This window comes from Mastomys coucha, unplaced genomic scaffold (genome assembly GCF_008632895.1).
Source record: "Mastomys coucha isolate ucsf_1 unplaced genomic scaffold, UCSF_Mcou_1 pScaffold7, whole genome shotgun sequence".
Classification (NCBI taxonomy): Eukaryota; Metazoa; Chordata; class Mammalia; order Rodentia; family Muridae; genus Mastomys; species Mastomys coucha.
Window position 1 is genome coordinate 45099354 of NW_022196913.1, and position 13999 is coordinate 45113352.

Sequence of the window (13999 nt, forward strand, 5' to 3'; positions counted from 1 at the left end):
TGAGGGGGGAAGAGGAAGGGGAGGAAGAAGGAGAAGGAGAGAGCGATTTGGAGGAAATCAAATCTTATCTATGAACAAGTCATGGGGCTAAGAAATCTAGACCAATTGGTTGAGGAAAGATCTGGGACTGACTATAAAGCTTAATACTTATTTCCTAGAAGGACCTTGATCTACTAAAATTTTGCCAGTGGTTTTCCTACTGTAGAAATATGGCATTCCTTGCAACTCATTGAATGGCATATTTCATTGTTGCAAATCCATCCGATCTATAAACAATTACTGAATTTTAATCTAATGGACCCTTGGCAGTGTGAGGCTGCCCTTGACACACTTTGAAATTCATTCTCAAAAACAAAAACAAACAAACAAAAAACAGAAAAAAGGAAACAATTGAGATGAATTGGTGAGTTGGTAACAGGAAAGGGAAATGGACAGGTATGTAGATTAGAAAATGTTGGAAATGGTTAGCTATTGAGCTAACTGGAAAACATCTAAATTGTACTTCGAGATTGGTTCTAAACGGAGTTGTGATGGTTGCAGGCCTTTAATCCCAGCACTTGAGAGGCAGATCATAGGAGGATCTCAATGAGTTTGGGGCCAACCTGGTCTATAAAGCGAGTTCCAGGATGGACAAGGCTATAGAGAGAGACCCTGTCTTGAACCCCACCCCCAAGAAATTAATTCTTGTAGAAATGCATCACATGCAAAAAAAAATCATTAATTGATCTGCACACCGTGCACATTCCATACAAGCGTCTTTAAAGAACCACGTATTGTTGGTAAGGTTTATATTACAGAATGAAAGGCCAAGAGGAAAACCCTGACCGGATCCACTCTGAATGCTGAGATGCTGAAACGTGCTGTTCCAACTCCCTGGTTCATCCTGCCTCAAACTCATGCTGTCTCCAGAGACTTCCTTCTAGAACAGCTTCAAAAAGGACTGCTAATCCCAGATGACCTCGGTTCAGCCTGACTTTCAGGCTGTTCCAATTGGGACTTCAGTCCAAACGTTAGGGACTTAAGCCCTAAATTTTCTCAACATACAGAGACTGGACAGGTGCTTTCTTTTTTGTTTTGTTTTGTTTTGTTTTTTCGAGACAGGGTTTCTCTGTGTAGCTCTGGCTGTCCTGGAATTCACTCTGTAGACCAGGCTCTCCTCGAACTCAGAAGTCTGCCTGCCTCTGCCTTCCAAGTGCTGGGACTAAAGGCGTGTGCCACCACCACCCCGGCTAGGTGCTTTCCTTTTGACATAACCGTTTCCCAATTTCCTTTTGGGCCAAATCAGCAGGGAGCAATTATATGAAGACCATCTTTCCTGTCTTTTAAGTTGGGGTGGATGGCTTTATTTGTCTTATGAATTATTAATATGTTGTCATTTTAGGGGATGATTTACCAATAATTACAGTCTTAGACAGGAGGGAAATGAAATGGGAAACATAGATTTAGAAAGTTCTTTTCTCTTTACTTTTTTCTAACCTTTCTTTCTTAGGTAAGGGAAGGGGGGTGAAAACAAAAAGAGGAATATAGATATATCATAGAAATTAAGCAAATAAGGTAGATAATTGAGTTTACTCTTAATCCAAAAAAATTTATAGCCATAATCTTACATTGGTAGAGATCTTTATATTTTGATGCAAAGTTGAAGTTATATTTTCTCACATTGATACAAAATTTTGTATATTGATACAGGAATAAAAGTTTTCATTGCTATAAATCTTTCTATATTGATACAAAATTTAAGATTAATTTGTTACAACATATTTGTATATTTCAACTCTTGTACAGGTACTATGTATTTTGAAAATACAAGGTTTAATCCAAGTCTTTTAAATAGCTGCTCTTACAAACTGTTTAGGATAATTGAATAATGAAAGTTAATAGTCAATCAAACTCATGATCATGTTAGACACTAATCTGGATTATCACAGAAATAAATCTACATCCTGGGTTGTATAGATAATAAATAGCTGGAGACAGGCAACATTTGCTTGTTCAGATATGCTGTGAATAGATAAATGGTTTTTCAAAACCTCAGAAATCCTCAGAATATGGCATTTATAATTATTTCATAGTTAAAAGATCTTTTGATTGTGAGACAGGTCTGCTTGTGAAAGTACCTCTATTTCGCTTACTTCTATATGGAGTTCATTAACTTCTATATGGAGTTGCTTCAGTTGTGGAAAGCTAGCCACTGAGCAAAGAAAATACCCATGCTTCAACTACAGACAAATAAAGGACAAATGGATGCAGGCAAGTTGATTACCAAGCTCAGCCAAGACAGGGTAAGCATGTCCTTCATAATTCCTGCTTCCTAAAATGTCTGTCAGATAAACTGGGACAGAAGTCTGAAGCAAAAAGAGATGGAACATCCAGGAGGCAGAAAGGATTCTGGGAGAGAGCCAGGCAGGAGATTCACTAGGAAGATGTAACAAGACACATGGTACCTGAACAGAGTTAAGCAGCCATGCGGCAGAATGTAGATTAAAATAAATGGATTATCTTAAGTCATGATTCTAGTCAGAGAAGACCCTAGCTATACAGCCAAGGTATCTGTAAATATAATTTGAGTCTGAGTCTTATTTCTGGAAGCATGAGGATGGGAGAAAGAACTAGGAATAACTTCAACAGCTTCTAGACTTAGAACAATATTTTTTAAAATATTTATTTATTGTATGTATATGAGTACACTGTAGCCGTCTTCACATACACTAGAAGAGGGCATCGGATTCCATTACAGATGATTGTGAGCCACCATGTAGTTGCTGGGAATTGAACTCAGGACCTCTGGAGGAGCAGTCAGTGATCTTAACCACTGAGCCATCTCTTCAGCCCTAGAACGATATTTTTGAAGTATGTCTTCTACATAAAAATCAGGTGAGGAACTGGGTGTGTCGTAGAACACTTGCTTAGCACATGTGTGGCCCTGGGTAAGAGCCCCAGTACTGCAAGAAATAACAAACAGAAAAAATAAATAAATAAAAGAAAGGAAGAATAAGCCTTAGAAAATATGTTTTGAGACTAATATATTTTTAAGTCATCTTGTAGTTAATGTAGCAGATTTTAGTTGTATTTACATTTCCAGATGTTCTGTGTATGCATCTAACTACATTAGGAACACAAGGAACAAATACCGCTGTATTTATGCAGCAATAAACGACATGCAACATTTAAAATAAAAGGCATTCATAAACAAACAAACAAAAACAAGATAGTGGGCTGGGTGGTGGTGGCGCACACCTTTAGTCCCGGCACTTGGGAGGCAGAGGCAGGCAGATTTCTGAGTTCGAGGCCAGCGTGGTCTACAGAGTAAGTTCCAGGACAGCCAGGGCTACACAGAGAAACTCTGTCTCGAAAAACAACAACAACAACAACAACAAAAAAGCTAGTGTGGCAGTGAGGCTAAAGGCGTTCTGACCTGGAAGAACTCAAGTAGCTTCCTGGAACTTTCAAGAATAAATAAACTATATTTAGTGACAGCCAGAGCGTACCAGAAAGCTCAGCAAATTGCAACCAAAGAGAAGAGTTATTTCCCAGCATCTGCTTGTGCAAAGAGCATAAAACACTTAAAGCAATGTATGTTCACTGCAGTCCTCTTTCTCTTTCTTGGCTAGTGGCCTTTTGTTGAAACCAATATGCTTATTTGAGAACCACTCGAATGCGTTTACTGGAACGGAAATAAGGATACCCAGGCCCGACTTTTGAATTTTGATGTCACTCAGCCAATTTTCCTATAAAGTACCCTTCTGATTTCTGGGAGTGGAAAGCCCCCATGTATTGACAGCTCTATCCCTTGATGAGGACCGGGAAGAGATACTGAGGTCCTTGGCTCTAAAGGAAGGGTGCAGAACCAGAACCTGGTGGCACAAGTCTTAAATCACAGCACTTGGGAGCCAGAAGCAGGCAGATCTCTGTGAGTTTGAGGCCAGCCTGGTCTGCATAGTGAGATCCTGTCTCAACTTCTCCTTACTCCTCCCCCACAGAAAGAAAGAAAGTACTGCTTTGCGCTGACTCTTTTTGAGGCAGAAAAGGGAGGGAAAGTGATGGAATTATATCTTAATTTTAAAAAAGGAAAAAAGAAATGCATAAGCACCGCCTTGTGGCAGAAAGTGCGCTTTCTAGACCAGCCATGTCAGAAGCGCCTCGAACTGCGAAGAACCTGGGACCATTATAGCCTCAGAATCTAACAAGATCTTGGACTGGTGGGTTTAAACAGAGAAACTGGTCAAGCATCATTTGAGAACAAAGTACTAAAGGGCTGCAGTGACCGTAGAGCTTAATGTACATCATGCAGACAACTCCGGATGATCATGTTACAGACTTGGAATAAACACCATATAAAGTGTGCTCATGACTCTCAAAAGAAAGTTAAACTAGGTAGCATGACAAGCATGTCACCTAGTTTGGTTTTTGTCATCATTTCACAATGCGTACACATGTCGAAATAGTGCACACACACCTAGAATATATACAATTATTGTCAGTAATATTCCATTAGGCATGAAAAATAAAATAAAATAATAAAGGCCCATAGCCTTTGCTTAGCTAAAGCAAAGGTGAAGCCAGTTTACTTTATAAGCAAAGGCAAGCTCATGCCCTATTTCTCTGTTTTCTATATGTTCCCTGAACCTTGGGGTAGAGGTTGGCACAAATGTCCCATTTAGGGCTGAGCACTCAAGAAAGTCTTGTTTAGCATTTTGACCAGTTATGAGTCTCTGCGTTAACTGCCGCCCATTGTAGAGAAGCTTCTTTGGCCAAGATTGAGAGTGGCACAAATCTATGGGCATAAATGTAAAAAAATAAATAAATTTACCATTACTTCATGACATTGTTGTGATAATCCAAAGAAATAAAATATATAATTAATAGTAAATATTATCATTATAATCATTTTTATATAATCAGCAAGGTATGTTACAAGGATCTCTAAAACATGAATTAGAACCCATTAACTCTTCGCCAACAGTGAGTAAGGGGGTATCTCATTGACTTGCAGAGAAATGAAGGTGAAGTGAAGGGCCAGGAATGTGGCTCAGTATTGTGAGGTGTTTGCCTCATATGCAGGCCCCCACAACAGTGAAGGGAGAAATGAAATCATAGTTGCAGTCAGACTCAGAAATTTCTCTATTTTTGATAATGAACAGGAAACATGATCAGACAGAGACACTGGGTCTTCTCTGTCAGCCATGATGTCAACATATATTCATGATCACCTGTTTTCTATCATCTGTGATTCTGTTCTGCTTTATGGAGATGGAAATCAAAGCAGTCATTCTTTAATAAGGTGTCTCCCTCTAACACTCTCCCACATCCCTCCCTCAACACGGAGCATGGGGTCTCTCTCTGATTCAGACACTCTGCTAGAAGAATGGCTTGGTCATAAGCTCACTCGATCTGCCTGTCTCTGGTCCCCAGTGCTGGAGCAGGGCAGCTATGCTCAACTATTTATGTGGGTGCTGGAGATTCAAACTCCAGTCCTTATGCATACAGAATACAAGCTTTTACTCACTGAAGCATCTGACCTAGCTTGCTTTCTTTCTTTCTTTCTTTCTTTCTTTCTTTCTTTCTTTCTTTCTTTCTTTCTTTCTTTCTCTCTCTCTCTTTCTTTCTTTCTTTCTTTCTTTTTCTTTTGGTTTTTTGAGACAGGGTTTCTCTGTGTAGCCCTGGCTGTCCTGGAACTCACTCTGTAGACCAGGCTGGCCTTGAACTCAGAAATCCTCCTGCCTCTGCCTCTGCCTCCCAAGTGCTGGGATTAAAGGCGTGTGCCACCACTGCCCGGCTGGCCCAGCTTTCTTATAAATTTTAAATTAGTCTTTAATTTACTTTGTGTGTATGTGTGTGGGTGCACATGTGCTATGGCACATGTGTAGAGACCAGAGGACAACTGGAGGGAGTCAATTCTTTTTTCCTACCAAGTGGGTCCCAGGTATTAAATTCAGGTCACAAGGCTTGGTGGCAAGTGCTTTTACCCACTGAGCTGTCTTCGGCTTTCTATTGCTGTGAAGAGACACCAAGACCAAGACAACTCTTATAAAGAAAAACATTTCCTTTATAAGACTGGTCTTATATATATATATATATATATATATATATATATATATATATATAAACATAAGGGCTGGCTTACAGTGTCAGAGCTTTAGTCCATTATCATCACGGCAGGAAGCATGGCAATGTGCAGGCAGACATGGTGCTGGAGGAGCTAAGAGTTCTATATCATAATCCATAGGCAGCAGGAGACTATGTGCCACACTGGGCGTAGCTTGAGCATGGGAGACTTCAAAACCTGTCCTCACAGTGACACACTTCCTCCAACAAGGTCGTGCCTACTCCAACGAGACTACATCTCCTAAGAGTGCCAATTCTCTATGGCCAAGCATTCAAATACATGAACCTGTGGAGGCCAAGCCTTTTCAAATCACCACATGAGTCATCTAACCATCATCCCACATTATTTCATTTTTAGGTTTTGGTGCTACAGGTTGAAACTATGCTAAGAACTCCCTTCACCACAGAGGACGAATGCTTCTTTTCTCTGGGGTCGATTCTGAGCATACTGAGTGTCATTCTGTGAACTCACACAGAGCACTGTTACAGCCTGTTGTGGGCACCGAGGCGGGGGGGGGGGGGGGGGGGGACTCGTCATGATGGAGCTCGTGTTCCAACGGGAGCCTTAGAAAACCAGGAAACAGAGAAAAGAGTATTTTCCCAGATTCGGTCATCCCATGCACCATGGCAGAAGGTGAACATGTCTGCAGTACCCTAGCAGCTGCCTTCAGCTCCTGGGCCCCTTCCCCAGTGGTTGTTCCTAGCCACCTGGTTCCATCACTGGGTTTAGTATCTGCCCACTCTGCTCAGTCCTTCCTCCTTCCATTGCTGTGACAATAGGCCTAAGACAAACAACTTAAGAAGAAAGAAGGTTTACATGTGTCACAGATACTGAGGTTTCAGATCAGTTGCTTTTAGCTGTTGGCCAGGCAGCAATTACAGCACAACTGAGTGGTGAGAGAAGGGACATGTCTCATGCTGGCAGGGGATCTGAAAGACAGAGGGAGGAACAGAACACCAAGTATATCTACCAAGGCATGCTACCAGAGACCTACTTCCTACAGTGAGTTCTGACTTCCTGACTTTTCCACACACTTGCAGTAGCCCACTAGCTATGAGTCTATTCATGATGTCAAAGTACATCTGGTCTTATCACACCCCAAAGGCCCCATCTCTGAACATCATTATATTGGGGACCAAGCCTTTAATGCATCTTTTTGAGAGACAACATTAGAAGTAGTGTTACACACTGATAATCCCAGCACTTGGGATAAAGAGTTCCAGCTTGAGCTACAGGATGCAATCTGTCTCAAAAATTAAACCAATAGAGACAGTGGAGTTGCTCCATGGGTGTGGCGGTTTGAATAGGCATGGCCCCCATAGGCTCATAGAGAGTGGCACTATGAGGGGTATGGCCTTGTTGAAAGAAGTGTGTCACTAGGGGGTGGGCTTTGAGGTCTCAGTTCACGCCTGGCCAGTGTGGCACTTCACTTCCTGCTGCCTGCCGATCCTCATGTAGAACTCTCAGCTCCCTTCTCCAGCACTATGTCTGCCTGCACACTGCCATACTTACCACCATGATGATAATGGACTAAACCTCTTAAACTGTAAGCCAGCCCAACTGAAATGTTTATAAGAGTGTGGCGCTGTTTAAAGATGGCGGCGGAGGAACCTCAGCAGCAGAAGCAGGAGCCGCTGGGCAGTGACTCTGAAGGTGTTAACTGTCTGGCCTATGATGAAGCCATTTTGGCTCAACAGGACCGAATTCAGCAAGAGATTGCTGGTGTCAGAGCGGCTGGAACTCTCAGTCCTGTACAAAGAGGATGCTGAGGATGACAGCATCTACCAACGGAAGATCAAGGACCTCCACAAAAAGTACTCACTCATACGGAAGACCCGGCCTGATGACAATTGCTTCGGCTTCTCCCACTTAGAGGCACTGCTAGATGACAGCAAGGAACTGCAGCGGTTCAAAGCTGTGTCTGCCAAGAGCAAAGAGGACCTGGTGTCCCCGGGCGTCACTGAATTCACAATCGAGGACTTGCACAACATGTTCATGGACCTAATCGAGCAGGTGGAGAAGCAGACCTCAGTAGCTGACCTGCTGGCCTCCTTCAACGACCAGAGCACCTCAGACTACCTTATGATCTACCTGCGACTGCTCACCTCAGGCTACCTGCAACGGGAGAGCAAGTTCTTTGAGCACTTCATAGAGGGTGGCCAGACTGTTAAGGAGTTCTGCCAGCAGGAGGTGGAACCCATGTGCAAGGAGAGCGACCATATTCACATCATCACACTGGCCCAGGCCCTCAGTGTGTCCATCCAAGTGGAATACATGGACCAGGGTGAGGGCGGCACCACCAACTCACACGTCTTCCCTGAGGGCTCAGACCCCAAAGTCTACCTTCTCTACCAACCTGGACACTGCGATATCCTCTACAAATAGGGCCAGCTGGCCTCTTGTGTCCTGCCTGCCTCCCCCTGCCAGGCGCTAGACCTGTACAGAGGGTTTTTTTCTCTTTTCTTTTTTTTCTTTTTTTCTTTTTTGTTGTTGTTGTTGTTGTAAATGGCCATATTTTACTCCTCCCTTTTCCTGTCATAGAACCTTCCATATTTTATTAAAGGGAATGCTGGTGGTGAAAAAAAAAAAAAAAAAACAGCAACTTTTCACAGAAATAAAACCGTAAGTAAAAAAGTGGGTAAAGGTGCTTGCTTCTAAGCCTGGAGACCTGAGCTCAAGCCCTGGACCTAAGTGGTGGAAGGAGAGGGTCAATTCTGGCAAGTTGTCCTTTGATCTCTACACAAGCACAATGGCAAGTGAAGCCACATATTTACTGTCCATGCATGCTCATGCACACACACATGCAAGCACATGCGTACACTCTCAAATAAATATATCGATAAACTCCAAGTTCCAGCATAATGTCAGCTTAATTCTTCTGGGGAACACAGAGCTGATTCCTGAAGTGGGCATGGATCTAAGAGAAGAAAGCTCTCTTAGGTGAGCCCTCTGTGCCACCTCAGGCCACTGAGGCTATTATAACAAGTCACCTTAGACTGATCATTTATAAAGTACAGAAATGTATCGCCCACACTTCTGAAGTCTGGAAGGTCCATGACCTAAGTGCCAGAATATTCATTATCTGTCAAGAGCTCAGCATGTGGGTTCCTTTCTGTGTTTTGTCCTCACACGGGGGGAATATCCATCTGTCCCCCTTGCCTCCGTCCTTCGTCTTCTCTGTGCTGACCATGGAAGCCGGAGCCTGTACACACTAGACAAGCACCCTACGAAGAAGTACCCAAGTCCTACAGACTCACAGGTATGAAGACTTCTATGTGACAGCACTGACTGAGTGAGCTATTGTAAGAAGTTGGAGTACTCAAGTCTCTTTCTTGCTGGCAGAAGCAGTGCTTCTCAAGTGCCAGACTCACTTGCAAACCTTTCCATAATGTCACCCTACCAGAGCATGCCTGTTCTTCCAACATCTACTCCTTTGCACATGCATTATTTCCTTATTTCTAAATAGATCAGAGCTTTGTGAATTTCAGGAGAAGTGCAGAACATTTGCACCCCAAGAACACAAGAAAGCATGTTTTTTTTTTTTTTAATGTGGAAAATGCATGTTGGAACAGATTTTAAAGGAGTTAGGCTGTGTGGTGGTTTGAATAATGGCCCACAGTGTGACATTGTTCAGAGGTGTGGCCTTGTTGGAGTAGGTGTGACCTTGTTGGAGAAAGTGTGTCACTGTGGGTGTGGACTTTAAGACCCTCATCCTACCTACCTGGAAGCTAGTCTTCTTCAAGTGGCCTTCAGATGAAGATGTAGAACTCTCAGTTCCTCCTGCACCATGCCTGCTTGGACTCTGCCATGTTCCCCTCCTTGATGTTAATGGACTGAACCTAGGAACCTGTAAGCCAGCCCCATTTAAATGTTGTCCTTATAAGAGTTGCCTTTGTCATGATATTTATTCATAGCGGTAAAAACCTAACTAAGACAGAAGTTGGTACCAAGAATGGTGTATTGCTGTGATAGGCCTGATCATACTTTTGCTTGGAAGAATGTTGGTTTTGGGACTTCGGATTTGGAATGCAGTGGAATGCTTTAAGTGGAGCCTAATGGGCCATCATAATAGGAATATGGGAGAGTGTTGCTGAGGATAATTTGAACTGTGGAAGCCTGGCTCTAGAGATTTCAGAGGAGAAGAATTTTAATACATGTCTGAAAGACTGTTCTTGTGATATTTTGGTGAAGAATGTGACTGCATTTTGCCCTTTGAAGAGTCTGCCTGAGGCTAAAGAGAAGAGATTTAGATTACCTACTTTGACAAAAGAAATCTCAAAATAACCTATTATAAATTCTGTTGTGTGGTCACTAAAATTCGCTCTTATAAAGAACACTTTAATGAAAGGGGCAAGCTGGGAAAGAGAGTCATTTTTGGAAGAAGGTGGTTACTAGCAGGTTGCCTGTGCCTCAGTAGATGACCCCATACCTATGTGCACATGAGCAGCACAAATTTGACTCAGTTCACTACATAAGCAAAGAAAAAGAAAGGTCACGAAGCTGGAAGTGAGATAATATTGAAGGGCCTCACAGGAGTAACAGACAGAAAGTTCAAACTGGAGATATTCAAGATGCATTGTATACCTGTATGAAAATTTTAAAAAACATAAATATTACTTAATTTATATTATAGGAAACACTCTAAGCCTGGTGATCAAATTTTGACTAGAGCTAATACTGTGTGTCTCATGCTGGGACTAGGGGAGCTCTGGCAAGGAAAGGCTAAAACACCTTGAGAAAAACTTCTAAATATACATGTACTTGTTTCTCAAAACCAATGATTCTCAACCTGTGAGTTCCTTTTTTCAGGTCAGATATTCTGCATATCAGATATTTACATTACAACTCACCACAGTAGCAAAATTACAGTTATGATTGTATAAATGAAGATAATTTTATGGTTGGGGGTCACCACAACATGAAAAACTGTATTAAAGGGTTATACCATTAGGAAGGTTGATAACCACCTCTCTCAGCTGTCCCCAAGTCACTTCTGCACTGGCTTACTAGGATCACCCCACATGAGAAGGAGTGCTCCCCAGTCCTGTCACCTGGCTCTATTATGGATTAGCAGAGAACTGATGTGTCTAGAAGACCAAAAGCAATCACCAGCCCATTTACCTCTATCCCATCATCTGATTCTCCTTGATGGATAAGGTCATATCAACAGACCTTTGCTATTGGTGTGGCTTCAAACTTTGACCTTTGAAGCAGGAGCAGGCAAGTCATCGTTCTGGGCATTCATGTGCTGCTGTTAGTTCATAACTCAGCAGGAGACACCTTAGCTCTCCTCACACGGGTGCTCACCCCTCATGCTGTCACATCCTCTGGGTCTCCTTAGATGCCTCGCTCCGTGACGGAACAGCCTTGCAGATGGCAGGTGGGTTTGAAATCAAGCTCAAGGGCCAAACACTAATAATGTCCCCTGCCTGCATCAATCTCTGTCTATTCTCAAGCCAAAGCAGGTGATATTAACAAAAGTAAGCATTTCTTAACACTCTGAGATGCCAGGTCAAAAGCACACAACTGAGACAAACTGGATACTCACACACTAGAAAGCCTCTTCATCTTTATTCATTCATAGATTTATTTAAACACATTGTCTGAAAGGCCATAATAAAAAAAAATGACTATTTTATGATTTTTAATAAAAATGACATTATTACAAAAGTAATATATTATTGGCCCAGAACGTGGATGTTGCAACGTGTACAATGGTGTCCCCCAAAGCATGACAGGGAATGCCAGGAATAAAGAAAGTGGTTCTGTCTTTGAGGCCAATTATAATTCTTAGCACCAAACTGAGAAGGCACAGGGTTTGGACACTGAAAGGTGAAAATGTTGCTAGAGAAACGCATAAGCAGGAATGGGGAGGTGGCTTTGTTGTTACAGCTCTCACTCTGAAGAAAGACCCAAACTGCTGGAATAATGTCCTGTCATCACACAATACAAGTATCCAGTTTTCTTAAAGTCAGTGTCTGTGTTAGTCAGGGTCCTCTAGAATCACAGAACTTATGGAATGAATCTCTCTCTCTCTCCATATATATAATATTGCATTTCATATAATATATGAGCCTATAAGTCATTCCAATACATTGTACATATATAATATTTATGTGTGTTATATATAGTATATATACATATTGTATATACTGTCTAGTGTATATGTATATAATGTATTCAAATGAGTTACAGGCTCCAGTTTTAACTAATCCAACAATGGCCAGCTGTGAAGAGAAAGGCCAACGATCTAGTATTTGGTCAGTCCCATGAGACTCAGCTGGTGTCTCAGCTGGTCTTGCATTTACGCTGGAATCCTGAAGAAGTAGGCTCCAATGCCAGTAAAGGAATGGATGTGCTAGCAAGGCAAGGGCAAGCAAGTAAAGAAGAACAGACCCTTCCTTCTTCCATTATCTTTATGTAGGCTTCAGCAGAATGTGTGCCTCAAGATCCCAACCAAAAGCAGGTGTCTTCTGGCCTCAAGATCCAGATCACAGGTATGCCCTGCATTTCTGGGTTGTAGTTCATTCCAGAACCTGACTGGCAACCAAGAAGAGACATCACCAGGTCTATCCATGGCTTAGGGATTTAAGATACCACCCCACATACATTAGGGTGGCTTCTATTAAAAACAACTAAAACATAAAATGATAAAGAAGAGACAGGTAGACTCTGAGAGCTCCCTGGCTGGTCTGCCTTGTTGAAACAGTGAGCTTCACATTCAATGAACGCATTAGCTGCTTTTCTATTGCTGTGACAAACACCATGAGCAGGCCGACTTACAGAAGCACTCGTTTATTTTGAGCTCATACTCTGTCTTAGTTCAGGTTTTCCTGCTGTGAACAGACACCATAACCAAGGCAACTCTTTTAAGGACAAGGTTTAAGTGGGGCTGGCTTACAGGTTCAGAGGTTCAGTCCAGTATCATCAAGGCAGTGTCCAGGCAGGCATGGCACAAGAGGAGTTCATAATTCTACTTCTGCATCCAAAGGAAGCCAGGAGCAGTTTTATCTTCCAGGTAACTAGGAGGAGGGACTCAAAGCCCACCCCCAAAGTGACACACTTCTTCCAAGACCACATCTACTTCAACAAGACCACAAATACTAATAGTGCCACTCCCTGGACCAAGCAGATTCAAACCACCACATTCCACTTCCTGGCCCCCAAAGGCTTGTTCAAACATGTGAGTCTATGGGGACCATACCTAAACATAGCATAATACTAAATACATTTAGTCCAACTTCAAAATTGCAAGCAGGACTCAGAGGAAACAAACTAGAAATGGCACAAAGCTTTGAACTTTCCATGCCCAACCCCAGTAATACACTCTCTCCAGCAAAACCACACTTCCTAAGCCTCGCCAAACAGTGCCAGCAACTGGGGACCAGGTATTGAACAAACACTGGAGACTATGGGGGACATCCTATTCAAACCACCACAGTGAAAGACCTAGTTTGAAGGCAGTATGACAAAAAAAATGAGAGATGACACTAGGAACTCTGTTCTAGCCTCTTCATAAACACATACATGCATGTGCATGCACACACACAAACATACACACACGCATAATCTCACATATGTACGCTTAGATTTTTTTTTTTTAGAGACAGGGTTTCTCTGTGTAGCCCTGGCTGTCCTGGAAATCACTCTGTAGACCAGGCTGGCCTCGAACTCAGAAATCTGCCTGCCTCTGCCTCCCAAGTGTTGGGATTCAAGGCATGCACCACTACTGCCCGGCCAGATTTTTAAAACCTAGTTTTAATAAGGGTTTTTGTTGTTGTTGTTGTTGTTGCTGTTTTGGTTTTTAAAAGCGTGTGCCACCACCACCCAGCTTTAATAAGGGTTTTTTAATGTTTTAGTATCCCCTTTAGTCCACCACCTACCAGAGGTAGA

General features: G+C 42.4%; 1 pseudogene across 1 annotated transcript; it reads left to right on the forward strand.

The window, feature by feature from the left end:
- Window positions 1-7696: 7696 nt before the first annotated feature.
- LOC116082196 lies at window positions 7697-8560 on the forward strand (annotated as a pseudogene). The gene has a single exon (XR_004115207.1). The product of XR_004115207.1 is annotated as a ubiquitin thioesterase OTUB1 pseudogene (transcript).
- The last annotated feature ends 5439 nt before the right edge of the window (window positions 8561-13999 follow it).